Source organism: Bos taurus, chromosome 9 (genome assembly GCF_002263795.3).
Source record: "Bos taurus isolate L1 Dominette 01449 registration number 42190680 breed Hereford chromosome 9, ARS-UCD2.0, whole genome shotgun sequence".
Taxonomy (NCBI): Eukaryota; Metazoa; Chordata; class Mammalia; order Artiodactyla; family Bovidae; genus Bos; species Bos taurus.
Window position 1 is genome coordinate 20460089 of NC_037336.1, and position 18842 is coordinate 20478930.

At 37.7% G+C, this 18842-nt stretch overlaps 1 long non-coding RNA gene across 1 annotated transcript in view; it reads left to right on the forward strand.

Annotated features, from left to right (window-relative positions):
- The first annotated feature begins 2614 nt into the window (after window positions 1-2614).
- Window positions 2615-18842, forward strand: part of LOC132346204 (uncharacterized) — a 62944-nt gene continuing 46716 nt past the window's right edge. Inside the window, exons 1-2 of the long non-coding RNA XR_009495971.1 lie at window positions 2615-3573; window positions 5008-5063. This is a non-coding gene — a long non-coding RNA (uncharacterized lncRNA). The remainder of the gene's footprint in view (window positions 3574-5007; window positions 5064-18842) is intronic.

Sequence of the window (18842 nt, forward strand, 5' to 3'; positions counted from 1 at the left end):
CTGGCTGGATGGCATCACTGACTCGATCAACATGAGTTTGGGTGGATTCCGGGAGTTGGTGCTGGACAGGGAGGCCTGGTGTGCTGCAATTCATGGGGTCACAAAGAGTCGGATACGACTGAGTGACTGAACTGAACTGAACTGACGGTTGCTTTACAATGTTGTGTTAGTTTCTGCTGTGCAACTTGTGAATCAGCTATAAGAACACATATATCCCCTCCCTGTTGAGCCTCCCTGGCTGCCCCCTCCCCATCTAGGTCATCAGAGAGCACTGAGTGAGCTTCCTGTGCTATATGGCAGCTTCCCGCTAGCTATCTATTACTACCCACGGTAGTGTATATTGTCAACACTAGTGTTTCCATTAAACTCAAGCTTCAGCAAAATCATTTGAAGGGCTTCTGAAAACACAGATGCCCAACTTCTACCTTCCAACCCAAGGATTTCTGATTCACTAGGTTCCATTGGAGGACTAAGAATTTGCAGTTCTAACAAGGTCTTATTCTCTTGTTGGTCTGAGAACCACTAACAGAGAGAGCCTGTCCATGTTGGAGGCTTGGAGAATTCTGTGGAGATTCTGACGGTACTAAATCCTGCCTGGCAATTGCCTCATTTCCTCATGGACAAAAGGGAAATAATGTCTAACGTGACTGTCTGGAGTAAGAGGAGTGATAACAGATGTCATGTACTTGGTTCATATTAATTATTCAAAATATGGTGGCTCCAGTGGGAAGAGCAATACAATTGCAAGGTGCAAATTAGAGGACTCAATATGCAACACTGAAATTTTAATCACCTGTGGAGCTTCTGGAGTTTCATAAAACAACATCTTGGTAGTCTTCTCTGACTTCTTAGAAGATTATATTTATATTTTTAATTTAACTTTTATTTTATTTTGGAGTATAGTTTATTTATAAAGGGGTGTTAGTTTCAAGTGTACAGTAAAGTGAATTAGTTGCACATTTATATATATCTAATTTTTTGAACTGAACTGAATTTTTTTTTCAGATTCTTTTCCCATATAGGTTATTACAGAATATTGAGTAGAGTTCCCTGTGCTATACTGTAGGTCCTAGTTGATTATCTATTTTATGCATAGCAGTGCCTATATGTTGATCCCAAAGTCCTAATTTATAACCCCCCCCCCCCCGCCACCACCCATGTTTCCCCTTTGGTAACCTTAAGTTTGTTTCTGAAGTCTGTGAGCCTGTTTCTGTTTTCTAAATAAGTTAATTGGTATCACTTTTAAAAAATGTTAGGTTCCACATATAAGTGGCATCATATGATATTTGGCCTTCTCTGTCTGACTTACTACACTCAGTATGATAATCTCTAGATCTATCTGTGTTGCTACACATGGCATTACCTCGGCTGAGTATCACGACTGAACAACTAACACTTTCACTCACTTTACACTCAATATTCCATTGTATATAGGTACCACATAGAAATTTTATATTTTTTAAAAGTTATTTTGTTCAAATATATCTTGGGTAGACTATTATTTGTTTGTTCCCCTAACCCCCAATTAAGCTGTATACAGGCATTTGAAAGCAGAATCAAAAAGAAGAAAATGAGTGGCTATTTTCCCCGTGAAATGAGCACAGAAAAAGTGTATTTCCAGGTAGGGTCAAGGTTAATGGGAAAATATTAAATTTTAATTGTCATTGTTTTTCTAATTTTTTTATGGACTGATCTTTTATTAAGTCTATCACTTATGGTCCTAATCTTGTGATTGCTACATAAGATTCTTTGCCAAAATATAAGCATGAAAGGATGATTGCTTTTAATCCAAACACATGTTTTACATTAAAAAAATAAACTATTTATAAAAAATGATTTTTTCCTGCCTTCACACTCCTCCAAGCCTCAAACTTCACTTTCAGACTATGAGCTTATCAACAGCTTGATTCAAACAGATTCTTTTCATTGTTCTGAATGACAGTTGAAACAATTTAAAAGCTTTTATGATTAAAGACTATGCACTCTTCGGCAACAGTGCTTACCAAATTAGCCTGTTTTATTTTAAAAATGTTTTCAAGGCCAGACTTTTTGACTAACATTTTCTGAAATTATAGAGCATAGTTGTATAAAGTTCCAGATGTTTTCTGATTTTGCTCTAATTGGGAAGAAGAGAAAATGTGAACACCTGAAAGACATTGGCTTTGAATGAGAGATTCTTACTATCCGCACAAAACTAAAAGTTTAAGTCCTGACATGTTCTGACTTGATCTTTAGATAAGGAGTTTTTAATGTCCTGGTATATTGTGAGTGTTTTAAGGTACTAGTGCAGCGAGAGGGATAAGTTATCTATGTGTGTATTGGGTTCATTCCTTCATTTAACAAACATTTATTGAATACCTTCGAAGGTCTAGATGCTGTTTAAGGGTTCAATTTGTACATATTGTATCTCTAAAGATGCTAATCAAGTTTTAAAATATATTCTTTAATGTATTTATTCCACAATCATTTGTGGACCATTTATCTTATCCCCAAACCACTTTTCTGTATTCTGGACCTAGAAAGACTAATAAGACAAAGACTAATAAGGTATGATGCTTGCTTTCAAAAAGTTTATCGTGTAATAGGGAGAGAAACCTAAGTCATGAATTATTTAATAAAATTAATATTTAATGAGATATGGTGTTGGAGAAGACTCTTGAGAGTCCCTTGGACTGCAAGGAGATCAAGCCAATCAATCCTAGAGGAAATCAGTCCTGAATATTCATTGGAAGGATTGATGCTGAAGCTGAAACTCCAATACTTTGGCCACCTGATGTGAAGAGCCAAGTCATTGGAAAAGAGCCTAATGCAGGAAAGATTGAGGGTGAGAGAAGAAGGAGCAACAGAGGATAAGATGGTTGGATGGCATCACTGATTCAGTGGATGTGAGTTTGAGCAAACTCTGGGACATGGTGAAGGGCAGGGAAGACTGGCAGGACGCAGTCCATAGAGGTCATAAAGAGTTGGATGTGACTTAGTGACTGAACAACAACAACTTACTTAATGAGCATCTGCTGTGGGTCAGACAGGGAGCTGAAACGGAAGATATCCAATCAGGCAGAAGTTTTGCCCTCACAAAGCCCATATGTTCTAGGAATGAGGGCAAAGAGTGAGCAAGTAAACAAATCAACACAGAGTAATCAGTATATATGGGAAAATGGGGTAATGAGTAATTGAAGGAGGGACCACTTTACACAGTGTGATAAAGGACTTTTCTGAGGGTGATATCAAGGGAGACCTGGGGAATGACAGTGGGAATGGCATGTGTGAGCTCGAAGTTAGAAATGAACACAGGGGAGTTCAGAATGTTTGAAGAGCGGAGTTCCAGTGTTGTTGTTGGAGAATAATGAGGCTTTGGGGTTGGGAGTGATCTGATCTGAGGTTGGAAAGGCAGGAGGAGCAGATCTTACACATCTTTGCAGGCCATGAGGAATTTAGGTTTGATTCTTAAAGCTGTAGGAACATATTCAAGGACTTAAAGCAGGTTGCTGATCTGATGACATTAAAAAAAAAATTACTCTGGAGGCTGCATAGAGTTGGAAAGGAGTGGAAGGTGCAGGGCAAAAGAAAGAGGTAAGTTAGGAGAGTACTGTGATCAACAAGACCAGAAATAATGCCATGGCTTGGGTTGAGTGGTGGTAAAGAAGATGAAGAGAAGTGGGTAATTTAAGATAGATGTCAGAAGTATAACCACTATATATACAATGGAATATTACTCAGCCATTAAAAGGAATGCCTTTGAGTCAGTTCTAATGGTGTGGATGAACCTAGAGCCTATTATACGGTGTAGAGTATGTCAGAAAGAGGAAAACAAATATTGTATATTAATGCTTGTATATGAAATCTAATGGTTCAGATGGTAAAGGATCTTCCACTAATGCGGGAGACCTGGGTTCAATCCCTGGGTTGGGAAGATCCCCTAGAGGCGGGCATGGAAACCCACTCCAGTATTCTTGCCTGGAGAATCCTCACAGACAGAGGAGCCTGGGAGGGGGCAGCTACAATCCATGGGGTTGCAAAGAGTCAGACATGACTGAGTGACTAAGCACAGCACAGCTCAATGAAGACACAGACATAGAGAACAAACTTGTGGACATGGAGGCTAAAGAAGAGAGTGGGACGAATAGAAAGAGTAGCACGGAAACATATACGTTACTATATATAGAATAGATAGCCTGTGGGAACTTGCTGTATGACTCAGGGAGCTCAAACCCAGTGTTCTGTGACTACCTGGAGGGGTGAGTTGGGGTGGAAGGTGCGAGGGAGGTACAAGAGGGAGGGGACATAGGTATGCCTATGGCTGATACATGTTGACATATGGCAGAAGCCAACACAATATTGTAAAGCCACTGCTGCTGCTGCTGCTGCTAAGTCGCTTCAATTGTGTCCGACCCTGTGTGACCCCATAGACGGCAGCCCACCAGGCTCCCCCGCCCCTGGGATTCTCCAGGCAAGAACACTGGAGTGGGTTGCCATTTCCTTCTCCAATGCATGAAAGTGAAGTGAAAGTGAAGTTGCTCAGTCGTGTCTGACTCTTCGCGACCCCGTGGACTGCAGCCCACCAGGTTCCTCCGTCCATGGGATTTACCAGGCAAGAGTACTGGAGTGGGGTGCCATTGCTTTCTCTGGTAAAGCCACTATCCTCTGATTAAAAATAAATTTAAAAAAAGAAGCAGAATTGCTGGGGCTTGCTGATGGATGGAATCTGTAAACTGATACGTGTGGTGAAATGTTATAGTTGTAATGCTAAATGGCCCAGATGAGAAAGTGGTGGATCCTTCTCTGGGTGTGTGGAAAGGCTTGAAAGAAGATAGTAATGCTCTAGTTAAGTCTGTAAGAAGAGTCTAAGTTCACGGGCTGCTGGGGGATGTGTAGAGCAGAGGAAAGGTAATTTGGGCCAATGCACAGCACAAGTGAAGGCACTGAAAGGTCAGCTGGGTGTTGAGTAAGGGCAGGCATGTAGGAGCCAGAGCAGGGTCACAATGACGATTTTGGATTATTTGGTAGGATATGAGAAGATTCATTACCTGGAAGAAGACAGCATCACTGTAGGATGGGGAAAGGTAATACATTTTTCTATTAATAAGAAATCTTCTGAACTCATTTTTGAGTCATGGCTCAGTTTTTGTGAAGCTGTTTATTGAAGTATAGTTGCTTTCAATGTTGTATTATTCTCTCCTGTACAGCAAAGTGAATCTGCTATATGTATACATATATCCCCTCTTTTTTGGATTTCCTGCCCATTTAGTCACCACAGAGCATTGAGTAGAGTTCCCTGTGGTATACAGTATGTTCTTTTTCGTTACCTATTTTATGTTGTTGTTGAGTGGATAAGCCACGTTTGACTCTTGGAGACCCCATGGACTGTAGGACCGGGCTCCTCTGTCCATGGGATTTCCCAGGCAAGAATACTGGTGTGGGTTGCCATTTCCTTCTCCAGGGGATCTTCATGACCCAGGGATTGTACCTGGGACTTCTGCTTGTCAGGCAGATTCTTTACCTATTTTATACATAGTATCGACAGTGTGTATGTGTCAATCCCAATCTCCCAAATTATCCCAGCCCCCTTTCCCTTTGGTTCTCTACAATAAGTTTTGAATACCATTAATGTAAATATTATATTTCTAAATTTTTACAATATTTACATTTTAAGTTTACTAAATCATGAATGTTCTCTCTTTACTAATGAACATTTACTCTGGCAAGAAAATCATCTTCATGATTTGTGCCAAGTAATATGGTACAAGAAGGGCATAGATCATTTGTATATAATTAAAATATCTTTCACAAATGAATTTCAAATTTCATTCTGACAACTCAGATGTTAACACAGATTAACTCAGAATTTCTTTGGTTTTTGCTCCTCCTTGTGCTCTGTAGGTGTGATTCTAATCATTGAAATGCCCATGGTAGTTTGGAATCTTCAAATCTTATAACTAATCTCTGATATTCTTAAGAACTTTTGGCGGCTGGGTGGAGAGATTTTTTTTCCCCGTTTTTAAAAAATGTAAAAGGTAAATTTAAGTCTGTGTTTATAGTATGAAAGTTTCTCAATGGAGAGTTTTGGGAGCAATTGTAAGTGAAAATGAGATTATAACGTAAATTGTCTTGAGACTGTAATGAGGTAAAAGTGTTTTGTACGACAAAAGCTGTAATCATATTCATTTGGGCACGGCCAGCATGTCAAGCACTTTCAAGGTAATGAATGCATTCCAGAAGATTGTCTGTATTTTCTTCACACTTTAAATAGCATGAAGATGGTTGAAACAATTTGCTGTGGCATCAAAGGCATTGTGAACAGGCGTTGCCCTTGCAATTCTGAGCAGAATTTAGCTTTGGCAAAGACTGGGTATTTTAATGAATACTAGCTTACATTTTTCTTGGCATTAGGTTTATATAAGGGCCACATTTCTCCCCCTTTGGAAACGGATACAAAAATGTAAAAAATGACTATAATGGTTAACCAAAATGAATGTCCAGTGCTGCTAGGTATTTTAAAGAACATCAGGTAGCATTTTGTGAAAGATTTAGTGACTCGCTGCTGCCATGTGGGTGTTGTTTAAATGAGAGAAACAATTTTGAAAATGTGAATCCCCTTTTTTTTTTTTCCTTCAGGACTTTACTACATGTAGTAAGGTAAAATTCAGGAGACTGTTATATCTACAAAAGTTAATGGAAATAGTCAGCAACTTGACTTGCTGATATTCTGATCTGTTATATACGAGCACAAGAAAAACTATCGTTTTAAGTGGTGAAGGCTTGTTTCTCCAGATGATATCCAGGGCAGCCTTGTTGATTCCATAATCCCACCTGGGATTATTTCTATATGATATATAGGTAGTTGAAGGACTTTTAAGGTCACAAGTTTAGTGTTTGACCCAATAAAGACTTGATAATAACTTTGAGAAAGCAATTGATATAGACAGACTTTAGGTTTTTTTCTAATTTCAGTCTCATGAGAAAAAATGGGAAAATATATCCTTATTTTTTAAGAGAAGCAAACGTCTCTCAACACATACCATATGGGGATGAGGGCAAAATTCTTTCCGGATTATAGATCTAATTGTACAAAAGTCTTCTACCATTTTAGGGAATTTTTATTGCCTTTTTGTGAAGAATCCTACTTCCATAGTCTTTATATGTCCAGCCTTTTGTATGCTGACATTTGGTATGACTTTTCAAATTAGTTTAAGCTTTAATTTTAAAACATGGTTTTCATTGTTCATAATAATTTACTTGAGAAATTTTGTAAGCCTAAGTGACACAGGAGAGAAATCTTAACATAGAACAAAGAATATGTAACAGCAAGTTTTATTTTGTCTGGATTAAAGAGCTAAATTAAGTGACAACAGGGAAAAGAAAAAATAAATCTTTATGAGGATCAAATTATAGGATTTTAGTCCCTCCTGAGCCCATATAATTTAAAGGATATAAGTAGAATTTGAAGCATAAGCATTCACACTGTATCAGTGGTGTAATGAAATGCATGGTTTAGCATTATTGTGGTGTGACACTTCTCCAAGATAGCATAAACAAACTAAACAAGCAAATATTTTATTGGACACCTTCCACGCACCTAGGCTGAACTCTGTTACTAGAGAAAGCATTGAGATGAAATTTTCTCTCTCCATAGTTTCTTTTTTTTATTTTATTTTTAAACTTTACAATATTGTATTAGTTTTGCCAAATATCAAAATGAATCCATAGTTTCTAATGTACTAGAATCATATAATTTTCTTTTTTTTAAATTTATTTATTTTAATTAGAGGCTAATTACTTTACAATATTCTATTGGTTTTGCCATATGTCAACATGAATCCACCACGGGTGTACATGTGTTCCCAATCCTGAACCCCCCTCCCCCCTCCCTCCCCATACCATCCCTCTGGGTCATCCCAGTGCACCAGCCCCAAGCATCCTGTATCCTGCATCAAACCTGGACTGGTGATTCATTTCTTATATGATATTATACATGTTTCAATGCCATTCTCCCAAATCATCGCCCCCTCCCTCTCCCACAGAGTCCAAAAGACTGTTCTATACATCTGTGTCTCTTTTGCTGTCTTGCATACAGGGTTATCATTACCATCTTTCTAAATTCCATATATATGCGTTAGTATACTGTATTGGTGTTTTTCTTTCTGGCTTACTTTGTATAATCGGCTCCAGTTTCAACCACCTCATTAGAACTGATTCAAATGTATTCTTTTTAATAAGAAAGCTGTGGTACATATACACAATGGAGTATTACTCAGTCATATCATTGTCTTAATAATTTTCTCAATAATTATGATTCTTCCCCCTCATTAAGAACATTTTGACTCACAAGCTATTAATAAAGATTTCGAGTGTGGACGGAGGTGAATGGGTTTTTTTCAATCTGTATTGAACTCTTGAAAAATTATTAAGAAGAATAAATAAAATAAAGCCCTGTCTTTTTATGATAGAAGTTTTCCCAACAAAGAAAAAAAAATCACTGACAAGGAAGTTCAATTTTCTTTAGTCTTTGTGAATCAGTAAGATGAAAATGCCATCTGTGCTGAATCCAAGGTACACGTTGTATTTCCTTGTAATTTCTTCTGTGGGCTTTGTTTATATCTTTGGCTCATATATATTAGTATTTGTTTTGTCTAAAATGACAAACATTAATTATTAGCAAATAAAGCATTTCTTATATTACATCCTGACATTTATTCTGAAGTACTTACCTCTGATCAATCTATTTCATAATAAAACCTTAGTTAAAGTGGCACAAACAGCTGTGGAGTTTTTGAAAAGTACACTGCAATAAAAAGATAAGAATTTGTTTTTCTAAAAATTCTGATATTGCATAGAGAATAAATGGTGTGTAAATCAGAATACTGTTTATTCAATTTACTGAAGCATAATAAACATTCGCATGAGTACAATTATAATGGGAGATCTTCAGACTGGTATTGGCAGCGTGGTACGTTCCCATTGCACTAGTCTTCTCTGAACCTTGAAAATCTATTCAGAGCAAGGGTTTATTAGCAAGGTGTCAGCTTACCTGCCTTTTCACTGCTATTCCCTGTGTTTTGACGTTCCTGCCTCTGCATAAATTAAAGGTAGAATTTACCTTTAGAATCAGGACTGGTTCCATAATACACACAATACTTCTGAAACCAGTGCTTCTCATACCACCTGACTCTGAGTTGCCTTCCATCTGCAGGATCTGCGTCCACCTTTCTAGTTAATTTCTCTAAGCTTGTAACCTTGTGTACTCAGTGACAGCTGAAAGGTCATTCATGTTTATCTGGATTCTCATTCTTCTGTTCTTGTTTAGTCTGTTTGTTCATGTCCTGAATGTGGCTGAGGAACTTTGTGGATGGATGGTGGCTTTTCCATACTGCTTTTACTAAATCAATAACAATAATAAGGAATTTCTTAGCTTTTTAGACATTATGGACTTTAAGATATACCTTCATTATAGAATCCTTATATTACATATATGCACAATTTTATTGTAAATCTGCATTAATATACATTTATTCATTCTCAAAAAGTAACTTTGCTAGTGCCATAGCCTATGTCTTCTTTCATAATCCATACCAGATTAATTATTTCTGAGGATTATTATGTTATTTGGAAGGCTATCAAAGTATACTCAGTTGCTAAGTCATGTCCAGCTCTCTGAGACCCCATGGACTGAAGCCTGCCAGGCTCCTCTGTCCATGGAATTTCCCAGGCAAGAATACTGGAGTGGATAACCATTTCCTTCTCCAGGGGATCTTCCCAATACAGGGATCAAACCGGTGTCTCCTGTGTCTCCTGCAGTGGCAGGTGGATGCTTTACCACCAAGCCATCTGAGAAGCCCATCAAAGTATATTCTTAGCATAATATATGAAGTATTGATCTGTGATAGATGACTACTTTGAGAAGTCATATAGTATATAAGCTCTTCTGCAACAACCCCTCCCACAGTTCAAAATAGAGATATGCTGTTGCCATTTGACAGGAGATTCATCAAGAATTCAAATCTGGAATATTGTTGACTTCTGAGAGGAAAAGGCCTCTGTATGATGGGTGGAGAAGATTTCAAAATAATATTAAAGTAAGAAAATCTGATAGGTTGGCTGATCCTCTCAGATCTGTGCCGTGGGTTGTGGTCAACCATTCCAGTTTGCCTAAGGTTGGGATTTCGATAGTAAAACTGAGTCCTGGGCAAACTGGGGCAGTGGTTACCCTACCTATCTCAGTGCTGCTTTTTGCTTTTTGGAGGAGGTGAGGGGTCAGGGAAGGGTCAACAAACTGAAGTGAAGACAATGAGGTTTTCTGTTACCCAAATAATTCTGAAGCAGAAAAAAACAATTACATTTTTCCCATAAATTAATTTTGGGGGGAGTTCGAGAGAGTAGATGTGTGCCATACCTTCTTTTGCTTAGATTTCCAATATATGAAAATCTGTCAGTTTTTTTTACCCTATGAAGGCTTGAAGAAAACAAGAGAAGTAACAGAATGGCCCAATGAAAGGGTAATGAAAGGGAATGCAAGCAAGCACCTTGCCTGGCATACAGGTCAGAAATGTTAAAATGTTTCACTCCTGCAGGTGTAGATGTGGCATGTACTCAGTCGTATCTGACTGTTTGTGAACCCATGGACTGTAGCCCTCCAGGCTCCTCTGTCCATGGAATTTTCCAGCCAAGAATCCTGGAGTGGGTTGCCATTTCCTCCTCCAGGGGATCTTGCTGACCCAGGGATTGAATCTGTGTCTCCTGCATTGCAGGTGGCTTCTTCACCACTGAGGCATCAGGGAAGGAGAGGCATACGTGGTAAGGGAAGACTGATCCTTTAAGAGATTTGAGGTATGGACCACCCCCAGCTAGGGTCTACCTGATTCAGAGCTGGGCTTCAGGAAATTACTCATGCTAAGAATCAGTGTAGAGGCTAGATGGACACTCATGCATAAACCAGTGTGCCGCATGATAGAGCCAGCATTAAGTATCACCCCCACTGAGAATATTGACTATAAGTGTTCTAGAAGTCGGACCTGAAGTAGACTTGGGAAGGGACAGCATAGTCAGCGATGATATCCTCGCAATGAATGCATGCTCAGTTTCTTAAGGGGCTCTTCCCCACCCTTGCCTCTATGTGAAAATGACCAGTAGGGGCAGGACTAGAGGAAGGAGAAAAGTTTATGTAGTGCCCATGCTCAGCAAGGTGATCAAGAAAGGAACTTTGAGCTGGCTTTTCAAACCACTGGGTGGACCTGAATTTACCTCAAAGTCTCTAGATGGCATTGATTAGGTAATTCAACATTTTTGCTACCAACTAAAACGGAGTCTTAAGAGTTAATTTCAGATACGAGAATTTTAAATGAAAAAAAAAGCAAATCTCCGTCTTTACACCCCCAGGTTTCACTGATTCTCAGTCATCATAACTGAAATATTACACTTATACTGAATACCTCTTGCGGGAAGTTAAACAATTTACCTTGAAATTCAACCCAAAGTCTTACCAACCTCTTCTAACTTTGAAAAGTGCTCTGCCAATTAGTAGTTTCCAAATTTGGCTGCATATTAGAATCACCTAGAGGTGGTTTAAAAATCCTTCAACTGCTTTAGTCTTCTTCACACCACTCCACAAATCTGATTTAGTTGGTCCGGGGCAGAGTCCAGGGCACTGGTACTGGAAAAAAAAAAAAAAAAGGAAAAAAGTGTAAGGAACTCTGATATTCACAAAAGTTGATAAAAATATGATGATTTCTATTGCCTTTCATATCACTGGCTAGTTATCGGCAGGCATCGTAATATCCCCGGGTTGGTCTCTTAAATGTTCTTAACAGAAGTGAAGTGAAGGTCGCTCAGTCATGTCCAACTCTTTGTGACCCTAAGGACTGTAGCCTGCCAGGCTCCTCTGTCCATGGAATTCTCCAGGCCAGAATACTGGAGTGGGCAGCCATTCTCTTCTTCAGGGTATCTTCCCAACCCAGGGATTGAACCCAGGTCTCCCACATTGCAGGCAGATTTTTTACCCTCTTAGCCACTAGGAAAGTTCTTTGCAAATCAGGATACTACCCAGTGCTATACAACACATCAATAGTATCCCCTAAATCTCTTGGACTCTCCAGTGATATCTTTACTGATGATCCTGAAATTGTTTCGTGGAGTGAATCAGTTGTCCTGTGAAATATCCTACCTTTTATATTTGCTCTGATTGTTCAGTGAAAGGAGTGTCATTTACTTTGTTCATCTCTGTGCTCTCTTTCATGTAGCCCAGAAATAAGGTGTAAAAGCTTGGTTAGGATTCAAATGAAATATTTCTGGTAAGATCTGGTAATGCTACCTACTTTTAAAAATCATTCTCATCTCTTCTTGACCTTTTGGCCAAGAGTAAAATTGTTCTCAAGTTGTCTTATTGAAATATTTGTAAAACACTTCATAGTATTTTCTGACTTGTAAATTTGTAATTTTATAAGGGTTATCCCTAAAATATGAACAGAAGAAAAAATTTCCATAACATATCAAGAAACTTCAGAATTCATCTCTAAAATTAGAAATCACTTTAAACTTCTTTTCTGGTTTCCTTCCTTCCCTCCTTTCTTCCTTATTTCCTTTCAATATCAAGGTTATAAATAGTCTCTTTTAAAAACTGCTACTCATGCAAAGACTTTAGGTTATAGGACCAATCTAGTCCAGAAGTAAGTAATGAACAGGGACATTTCTAGAGTTAAATTTATTGCAAATGCTTTCCTCTTGTTACAGCATTTGTATTAAATATAAAAATAAAAGTCAGTATTATGGTGTATATTCTAGGTATCTTAGGCCAAGCAGCCTGATACAGCAAGAGAAAAAAAAAACAACAAAAAAACATCATCTTCAAGACAGGAGCCAGTTCTTGATCTGAGTCACCTTTGAAGTGACTGGCGGTATATAAATTGTTCACATTTTTATTTTTAAGTATTTATCTCTGACCCCTGTGGATTCAATAAGATCAGAAAAAGAAATATAGATGCTTAAGATGAAAATCATTTTGGAAAGATATTCTGCCTAGCTCTTCAAATCCAAGACGTTTGGACTTCATATAAGCTAAAGAGAAGCATTTGGTTGGAATCAATTCAAGCCTAAATGTCATGAAATAGATATCTCATCCAACTGAAAAATGAGTATTTAAATTTTTTTCAAAGAGAAAGTACGTAAACCACAAGTGTACAACTTGGTGAAATATCATAAACACTTATGTATAATTAAAACACAGAATAAAACCAATATATTATCCATACCTCAGAAGATCTCATTGTACCCCCTTCTAGTTTCTACTTCCCAAGGAAAACTACTGTTTTAACTAACAGGTTAATTCTTACTGTTATTTGAACCCCCTTTTTAAAAAAGAATGATACATAATTTACATGTTTGTGCTGGCTTTTAAAATTAGTGTGGGTGTTTTAATATTAATTTTTGCTCTTATATGTATGCTGTGTAGGGTAATGGAGTGAGCATACATATTTTTTATTTTTATTTTTTTTGGCCACATCACATGGCATTCAGGATCTTTAGCTCCCAGACCAGGGATTGAACCTGTGTCCCCTGCAGGGGAAGTACAGAGTCTTAACCACTGGACCACCAGGGAATTCCCTGAACATACATATTTGAGTTAGGGAAACTGGATGGCAGATCTTGAGACTGCAATTTACTAACTGTAAGCCACTGAATGCCTCTTGAACCAGTTTCTTCACATGTAAAATGGAAATATTAATACTTTCTTAAAAGACTGCTGGGAGGATTAAATGAGATACTATGTGTAAAGTGCCTGAAAAAGAGTAGAAACTAAATAATAGCTAGTCTCTTCACTCTACTATTTTTCACCCTCCCATCTTTTCTATTTAAATGCACTGGTGAAAAAAAAGAAAACAAAATTATCATTCCACTTGCAAGCTAAGAAAGGTTTTGTCATGGGAGACCCGCATGTTGTTTAAAGGAACACGAAAATCTTTGCTCAAATTATTTAAATGATCATTTTTTTTCTTTCCTTTAAATTCTGGCAATTTAAATATATTGTTCAATATATATTGCTCAATTAAATATATTGCATCAGTTCTACCGATATGACATTGGGAAGATCTCAGGTTTTACCAGATGTTCAAGGAAATGTCAAACGACTTAAGATGTGTGCTAATTGAAGGAAGTTATAAAGCAGGGAGATGGAATGTAAAACCCCACCTCCTGGAGGTGATTTCTTTCCTCTCTCCTTCCCAATTGGCTAATGGTGGATTCTCAAACTATTTCAGTCTTAAATTTAGTGGAGTAAGTGTTTCTCTCTGAGACATCAGTGTATTACAAACTAGGATATTTAAGGTGAACACTTTTTTATTGTGTTTATACTAAAAATTAATGCTTGAAAATGATCAAATGAGATAAATTTAACACAAATTTTCAATACATTTATTTCCTGAAATATACTTCTTTCTGAAAAAATATTTAATTATCAAGATCAAATTAACATAGATAATTGTCAGAAAATCCTAAAATTTACTTATTTTCCTAGCAGAAAATGTTAAACATAATTTAATTTTGAACAATATGAATTATTAAATTCTGTAAATGGAAAAGCATCTTAGTATTTTTGATCTATTTTAATTTAAAATAAGTATAATTAGAAGTTTTGTTTTCACACAAAGTAGAAAGTATATCGGAGAAGGCAATGGCACCCCACTCCAGTACTCTTGCCTGGAAAATCCCATGGACGGAGGAGCCTGGTGGGCTGCAGTCCATGGGGTTGCAAAGAGTCGGACACGACTGAGCGACTTCCCTTTCACTTTTCACTTTCATGCATTGGAGAAGGAAATGGCAACCCACTTCAGTGTTCTTGCCTAGAGAATCCCAGGGACGGGGGAGCCTGGTGGGCTTCTGTCTAAGGGGTCGCACAGAGTCCGACACGACTGAAGCGACTTAGCAGCAGCAGGAAGTATATGGATTAGTCTTTTTTCATGATTCCTTGCTTTGGTCAGGCTCAAAAGGTAATGGATATTAAAGCTTTTTTCTATAAGTTGAAAATATTTAGAAATACTAAGTATTTATGTAAGAATGTTTACTAATATGTTTAGGTAAAGCATGAATATCTGTAGATACCAACCAATGTCCAAAGATTTTTGCTCTTTAATTCATTAAAATGTTAATTCAGCATGCTGCAGGTCTTTTCAACAACTTGATCTGACTGCTTAATCTAACGATTCTTATCTCTAACATAAACAACTGGCTTAGAAAATTGACGTTAAAAAGTCCCATCAGGGCCTTCGCAAAAGCTGGATGGCTCAGAACCTGAGCTCTGTTTCCTTTCTCTATTACCAAACACCCAGTCATTACATTGAAAAAGATCACTAGGAAGCATATGTTATCCTTCTCACACATAGATGGCGCTACTGACCTACCATCACAGAGTTCTCCATCACTGGCTGTGGACAAACATCAATCTGTCTATGTCTGGTCCCCAGATAGTTTCTATTTCTGGAGGGCTAACTGGGGTTAAGGGTGGGCTGAGGTTCTTAACAAGGAGCTGTTATTATTGTGTGTAACTAACTGTGCTAATATTTAGAAACCATAACTCGCTGCTTGACTAGACTTCTCATGTTCCAGTGATTAATCTGTTGACATTTTAAGTGAAAACAAAGGAGCTTGATTTGGATACTTTTTCTTTAGTTAATTGTTTTCTAGATGCTGAGTACTTTATTGCATCTTCTTTGCATCCGTTTTCTCAATTTGAATAAGAGAAGGAACCAACATTTGTCCACCATCTAGTGTATGCCAGTCAATGGACTATTTATAAATATTTAATCCCTTCATCTTATGGGTAATGACTTCTTATCTTTATTTCAAACATAAAGATGAAGGTCAGAGATACTTTATGGCCTGAGATCTCCACAATGGTGGTGGTGTTCAAGACTAGTTTTAAATATTCTTAAAAAAAATAATTGGAATATAATTGCTTTGCAATGTTTTGTTAGTTTCTGCTATACAATGAAGTGAGTCAGCTAAAATATGCATGTATCATCTCCCTCTTGGACCATTCTCCCACCCCTACCAGTCTGTGCCTACCCTCCCATCTACCTCGGTCCCTACAGAGCACTGAGCTGAGCTCCCTGTACTATACAGCACAGGGAGATATATATATATATCTATATATATAGCTATACTATATACATAGTATAGCTCTGTCTCTCTCTCTCTCTCTCTCTCTATATATATATATATACTATTATATATACTCTATATACAATATATACTCTATATAATAGCTATATATATAGCTATTATATATACTCTCTATATATATTATATATATACTATATATAGCTATATATAGCTATACTATATAGCTATCTATTTCACTCATGGCAGTACATGTATGTCAACCTCGATTTCCCAATTCATCCCACTCCCTGCTCTCACCCCATGTCCGCGTGACTGCTGTCTACATCTTCATCTCTGTTTCCACCCTGCAAATAAGTTCATCTGTGCCATTTTTTAAGATTCCATGTGTATACCTTAATATACAATATTTGTTTTGCTTACTTACTTCATTCTGTGTGACAGACTATAGGTCCATCTACATCTCTACAAATGACTCAATTTCATTCCTTTTTATGCCTGAGTAGTATTCCGTTGCGGAGAAGGCAATGGCAACCCACTGCAGTACTCTTGCCTGGAAAATCCCATGGACGGAGGAGCCTGGTAGGCTGCAGTTCATGGGATCGTTGAGTCAGACATGACTGAGCAACTTCACTTTCCCTTTTCACTTTCATGCATTGGAGAAGGAAATGGCAACCCACTCCAGTGTTCTTGCCTGGAGAATCCCAGGGACGGGGGAGCCTGGTGGGCTGCCGTCTATGGGGTCGCACAGAGTCAGACACGACTGAAGCAACTTAGCAGCAGCAGCAGCAGTATTCCGTTGTCTATATGTACCACATCCTCTTTATTTGTTCATCTAACCTATCCTAGAAATAATAATATTTTAATACAGACTTTATAACACTGGCTTATTGTTGCCATGGGGAAAGGTAAATAACTTTTGGAAAGATAAAGTGCATCACAAGCTCTTTTAAAGAGTTTCAGTGAGCCAAATCACAAAATTAACCAATGATCTTTTTTCTTCTGTACAAAGTATACTGACTTATGTAAGTAAGGATTTAGAATATATATGATATACCCCAGTTGTTTGTATTATCTGGTTCAAACTCATCAACTAGAATTATGATTTTTAAAATTATGCATAGACATTCAAAATTTTATATAGATTTTAAGAAGCTGAATACTAAGTTCATGGTAATCATAGGATATATACACACACACACATATATATATATATGGTGATTTAGTCACTAAGTCGTGTCCAACTCTTGTGACCCCATGAATTGTAGCCTGCCAGGCTCCTCTGTCCATGGGATTCTCCAGGCAAGAATCCTGGAGTGGGTTGCCATTTCCTTCTCATATATATAAATTTCTTTTCTAGTGAGAAAAGACAGTTTATATAAAAATTGGCTATTTTTGATGATTTGGCAAGATGCTGTACTACGTCATTTATATTAATTGCTTCTAAAAATTGTTAGGACCGCTGTCTTCAGAGACAGGAGGAAAAAATTTGCTACCAATTGTTTCAAAACCTAATAATATCTAGAAATGCCTAGTAAGGTTCTCTCTCATATACCCAGTCTAACATCTGATAAACATGATGTCTCTAAAACCATGTTTGTAAGATTTAATACAACATAAGGCCTTTTCTTTTTCCTGTGTAAATTTTCTAAATAAGAAAGACACACTTTGACTGTATTCTGTAATTTGACTATACTGTGCCTGAGTGTGTGCTCAGTTGCTTCAGTTGTGTCTGATTCTTTGCGACCCTATGGACTGTAGCCCACCAGGCTCCTTTGTTAATGGAATTCTCCAGACAAGAATACTGGAGTGGGTTACCATGCCCTCCTCCAGGGGATCTTGCTGACCAGAGATCAGACCTGCATCTCCTGCATTGCAAGGTGGATTTTTTACCCACTTAGTGACTTGGGAAGCCCACTACTGTTCCTGAGCCTCTATAATTTAGTTAGAATATAAGACCTCATTTAAGCTGCTTGCCACAATCATCTGGTAAAGAAATCTCAGGACAGAATCAATTGTGACCCTTAGGAAGATTACATACCCAACATAGACAGCAACACAGGAGCAGCATCAGAGGCCAGTGATTCTGTGCAGGGAGTCGTGAAGACTTTGGGGCCAAGAAAAATTTGAATGTGGGATATCCTTCGAGAGGTAAAGGACAAACAGGAAATGATCACCATGAGTCAGAAGTTTAAAGTGAATCAGAGATTTAACATTTATTTAAGCAGACATAGGGCTGGCAATTGGTAGATGGCTCTAGAACAAGAATTTGATTGCAATCTTGATGCTAGAAATGGAAAGGAAGATAAAATGCAGGGCTTAAGACATGGAGGGAGGGTGGTGTAGGAATGGAATGTCCTGCTAATGGAAGAACTGGCTAATGGAAGAACTGGCTCTTAGGATACTTGGTAATTGGATCAAATATTGGAAAAGAATCTTAGAATTCAAATTACATAGCAGGGGGATTCTTTTACCATTCTGTGCGTTGGGAGCAGTAGATTCCACACACTATCCATTTTGTACTATACTTGACTAGATTCCTGTTGTATATACCCTTCTACACTGATTCTTACAAATTTTGCTTTCAAAGGCAGTTTTAATTTATATTTATTTTCCTCTCCTACTTTAGCAGTTGTTCCCTCATTTTGGATATTCTTAAAGCATTCAGAAATACAAACATAATCTTTCTGTATGATCAAAAAAGCAAAAAATTAATTTCATCGCAAGTGTGCTTCCAG